This window comes from Lotus japonicus, chromosome 5, assembly GCF_012489685.1.
Source record: "Lotus japonicus ecotype B-129 chromosome 5, LjGifu_v1.2".
NCBI classification, from domain to species: Eukaryota; Viridiplantae; Streptophyta; class Magnoliopsida; order Fabales; family Fabaceae; genus Lotus; species Lotus japonicus.
This window is the reverse complement of record NC_080045.1, coordinates 45340195-45345464: the sequence shown is the minus strand read 5'-3', so window position 1 is coordinate 45345464 and position 5270 is coordinate 45340195.

Genomic DNA, 5270 nt, shown 5'->3' with positions numbered 1-5270 from the left:
TTTATAAAGGAGAGAGGATCCTTCCAAGCACATATGAGAGCAGTGATCTCCCTGTACTGCACGTACGGAGCCCCATCATGACATACAATAAATTGGGATGTCATCATTCGAGAGAGTCTTTTTAATTACAACCAACCTTAGATATCATCTTCGAGATTGGTTTACTAGGAGCCAAGCCCGCCAACACTCCTATTGAACAAAATCATTACTTGGTTGTGGTTGATTTTGCTACTCGTGTTTTCTAATGACGTCTTGTAAGGCGTCTTGTCTACTTAACTGTCACCCTCAAGAGCTTTTCTATTGTGTTCATATTTTTTCCCAATTCATGCAACAACGTAAAGAAGCCCATTGTGAGGGAGCTTTAAGGGTTGTTCGATATTGAAGTCTAATCGGGGGCATATATCTTATTGGGTGTTGAGTGTCACTTGTAGCTATCTTCTTATTCCGGTGTCGATTGGAAGAGTTGTCTTTTTACTCGATCATCGTTATGTTACTACTTACTTTATTTTCTTATGTTGCTCTCCTATTTTCTGGAAAACAAGAAGCAACTTACAATTTCAGGTTCTCAATAGAGGCTAAGTATCACTCTGTGGGAGCACTACTTGTGCGTTAAAATGGCTCAAGAGGTTGTGGACTGGGCAAGACCCCCGGGTCCCTCGCCGAGGACCGCCAGCTTAGGGCGACGAGCGGACAGAGGACTTGGGCCTCCTTCCAAATGCCCAACCGGCCCATTAGGAAGGGTTGAAGGTGCCAAGCCCAACTCCACATCTATAAATAGGGGATGAATACCAATTGTAAAGGACTCTTGGCTCATTTGAGAAATAACAAGATTGAAATTCAGTTACTTTCTCTCTCTAAAGCGGTTACGCTCTCGTTCTCTCACGTTCCTTACACTCTAGGTACTATACCTCATCTCAATGTTCATGGATGGAACATTTGGCGCCGTCTGTGGGGAATGGTAGATTTCGATTCCCAGACTACGTGGATTGTGATCTGGTTGAGTGAAGTTCGATTTTCAGAGAACATTATTTTCGGCTTGTGGATTTTCGGTTCTCGATTCTTTGTCTGGATTCTCGGTCCGCTGATAGATCTTGATGAGGCCACGCCGCCAAGGGCGTCACGAGGAAATGGAGCAGAAGCACGAATCCTCACCGCGCTGCGAAAGGATAGGGAGACTGTGTCGCGAAAAAGCGCGACGGTCACAAGCTAGCGACGTGAGACTTCAAAACGATTATTTGCAGGAAGAATTGGAGTATTACCGCCTCAGGCAGTGGAATGAAGAGGCGAAGGAGGCTGAAGCTGCTGCGAAAGTCGAGTCGTTCTCAGTAGCGGTGAGAGAGGTGACCCTACCGGATGGCATGAGAAACCTTGTGTTGGAAACGTACGATGGGCGAACAGATCCAAAAGATCATCTGCTTCAGTTCAATGAGAAGATGGCGGTGAGCACGGCTTCTGACGCTGTGAAGTGCAGGATGCTTCCCTTTACATTTCGAGGTGCGGCAATGGCTTGGTTTACGACTCTGCCTCAAGGATCCATAGCGAGGTTCCGTGACCTCTCGTTCAAATTCCTTGTCCAGTTCTATGAAGGAACGATCGAAGATCTGTTCGATATTCGGCAGAGGGAGCGGGAAACCTTGAAGCAGTACATGGAGCGGTACAGTGCTTCGTCCACGAAGTTCAAGGAATTGGAGTCTCGGACGTGCGTGTGCGCTTTCAAAAGCGGTTTGATGGTAGGAAAGCAGAGCTGCGAGCTGAGTAGGAAACTAGCGCGCTTAATGACGGAAGTTCGCGCCCGAGCAAGAGACTACATCCTAGAAGTGGAGGATGATGCATATAAGAGGAAACGCGTGATGGCGGCAAAGGTGTCGCTGGCGAGGAAACTGATACAAGATAAGGAGGCAAGTAATGTGCAAAGGTCCTTGGCGTGCAAGGTCCTTAGGGCGGGTTTCTACTGGCCCACGATGAGGAAAGATTGCGCAGAATTTGTGAAGAAATGCGAAAAATGCCAGATGTTTCCCGACTTGCCCAAAGCCCCGCCAGAGCAGTTGGCTACGATCAGCGCGCCATGGCCTTTCGCCATGTGGGGAGTCGACCTGGTGGGACCTTTTTCGACCGCCAGATCACAAATGAAATTCATTCTCGTAGAAGTGGATTACTTCACAAAGTGGGTAGAAGTTGAGCCCCTTGCGAGCATCACCGCAGGAAAGATCGTAAGTTTCTACTAGAAAAGGATCGTGAGCCGGTTTGGGGTCCTGAGGGCGATCGTCTCAGACAATGGGACGCAGTTTGCGAGCAAACAGGCAAGGGAGTTCTGCGAGGAAATGGGCATACAACGGAGATTTTATTCGGTAGAACACCCTCAGACCAATGGACAAGTGGATTCAACAAATAAAGTGATCTTGTGAGGTTTAAAGCATTGACTCTCTGAGGAAAAGGGAGCCTGGTTGGACGAGCTCTCAGTTGTGATCTAGTCCTACAACACGACGCCGCACTCAACCACAAAAGAGACTCCTTTCAGAATGACCTACGGGGCGGACGCCATGTTGCCCGTGGAAATAAACAACAACTCTTGGCGGACAGCACCACAGTTCGAGGGCGAGAATTCTTCTAACATAGCTGTAGAGCTGGACTTGCTGTCGGAAACGCGGGAAGAGGCTCGTATCAGGGAGGCAGCTATGAAATAGCGGGCTGCGGCGAGGTATGACACAAAAGTCCGCCCAAGGGCGATGCAGGAGGGAGATTTGGTTCTTAAGAAGCGGACTGGGAATGGCGGGAACAAGTTGAGTTCGGTCTGGGAGGGCCCTTACAGAATCTTGAGAGCGTTGGGGAAAGGGGCCTACCACCTCGAGAGTTTGGATGGGAGGCGAGTGCCGCGATCCTAGAACGCATCAAGCCTGAGGTACTACTACAACTAAAGATTGAAGAAGAAATCGGATTGGGGCAAGGGAAATCGACTAAGCAGGACTCACGAAGACAGCAGGATTAAAAACAAAGACACGTTCTTGTTCTCCATCTCGGGAGTTTGTTGATTACAACGTCTGATTGAAATACAAAAATTGTATCAAGCGATTTCAATCACACTGAATTGCGACAAGTGCTAGGTGGGAAAAATTCCCTGAAGGTGGCAATCCCAACACGACCTTGATGCCTGAGGATTGCTCCAGAAAAGCTGACGCTGCTCGCCATCACTCGTTGGCGACGTGTGCGGATAAGACTCTTATCCAAACAACCTCCCCGAAATTTGGGCGAGCGAACCTAACTAGGCTAAATCTCGGGCAACCCACATGGCCATTGGGACCCAAGCGACCGTAAGTCCTCGCCAAGTAAAGCTGGCAAGGCCACACCTGATCTTACGGGAAAAGCGTGTGAACAAAGCCTCAGTTCTAAAGTGAGCAAAAGTCCTAGTTAAACCTAGCACACCATCAATGTCGTCAAACGTAATTCAGACACAGGGAGACTGAGAGGGGAGCGTGGGAAAATTTTGGAAAACGTTAAAACAAACATAGGAAATAAAGCTGAATTAATTAACTTAGAGTCGAAACACGCAATTGAAACAAATACATTATTTAAAGGCAAAAGAAGTACTAGCGTTACAATTATTAAAGATAGTTAACATCATATTTTCTTCTCTTGTTCCACAGCATCCCCAAGATCAACATGGGCAACTTCCGATGGATCTTCTGGACCCTCCAGCCCGATTGGGGTGACCTTTTTAAAGGTCCCCAAGGAGTTGAGGTCAACGGAGGGGTGGAGGTGTTTGACTTGGGCCTTGGCGATAAGGAAGCCGCGAACGCGTTCTTTGGCCGCCGCCTGGGCCGCTTCCCCTCATATTTCCTCTTATTGAGCTTTCGCTTGGGCGTCCTTCTCAGACGCGAGCTGGCACTTGGACGCCAGGTCCGCCTTGGCCTCGGCGAGTGCCTTACCCTTACTCGCCAGTTCGTCACGCAAGGTGGTGATCTCTTGTCTTCGGTGGCCAGGTTTTCCTCCTGTGAGGCAGCAATGGTTTCTTTGGCGCCGAGGTCCTGTTGGAGCTCCTCAATCCGGGACTCGAGTTTTTCCCCTTTCTCGTTCGCCATTAGCAGTGCCAGCCTCGCCTCCTTGAGCTTTTGCTGCATCTTTTTAACCTTGCCCTCCTCTGCTGCCAATTGGCAGGACAGTTTAGAGCAAGTGTCATTCGCCCGAAGGTTGTCGGAACACAGCTTCTCCACCTCCTGGCGGAGCTCGGCAACTCCTGCACGAGGCCGTGCTCGATAGGCCACTTGGGCGAACAAGCACCCGGCGCGGAGGAGGTTGGACACGGCTTCCTGGGCAACATCCTGCGGGTCCTGACTAGAAGCCTCCCTCAGTTTTTCAAGATATGGGTGAGAAAGGAGGAAAACAAAGGGATCTTGGGAGGAGCTGCTGGAAGGACTCTTCGGGCGGTCCGAAGGAAATTTCCCTCATTCGCCACCAGCCCCGGGAAGGTGGGGGTTGACGGGTCAAAGGTAGTCGGGCCAGGTGAGGGAGACGGCGGGCGGACAGAGGATGGCGATTTTTGCCCTTCCAATGGGGTCGCGGTGGGAGGGGTAGACGGAGGCAGTGAGGTGCCCGTCTCACCATGATGAGTGGACACCAGGGGGAACCCGCGGCGGCAGATTCTGATGCGACGGGTCCTCCATCTGTGCTGGTCAAAGGAGAAGCTTGAGGGTTTGGCTCGCCCAAATTTCTTTTGGGCGAGCCGGTGCTCACCGACGAGCATTTCCTTTTCTCCCCAACTTGGGCTGAAGAGGACACTTTGGCATTTCCAGAGATGAAAGCCTTAAGGAGCTCGATGGTGGAGAACTTCATATTTCCTAAAAAAACAAAAAGGCGTTGTTAGCAACGGAAAGGTCAAGGGGAAACTTGAAAAAGCATTTAAAGGGGGAACCCAATCGCGGGAGTAGTTGGGAGCCCGTGGAGGCTCCGAGCAACTCAGCGCAACTAAGACGGGGAAGTCGGGCGAGGATCTCGAGGGCGAATTTCTCTCTGGCAGAAAGGGGTGCTTAAGAAGGGTCGACTACAGGTTTAGGGCACTCGGTCCAATAAAACGGGAAGAGAGCCTCCCCTTCTCTTTGTGTAAATGACGAGGGGTAAGCTGGGTGAACGACGACCCAGAAGTACCGGCGAGCTAAACGGGGTTCAGGGTCCCCCTGGTAAGGGCTAAGCCGTTCCCGGCCCAGGCAGGGCGCCAGTGCGACCCAGCCGTGGGACCCCAGGGATCGGGAATCCACTTCAAAGAAAAAGAAGAAGAG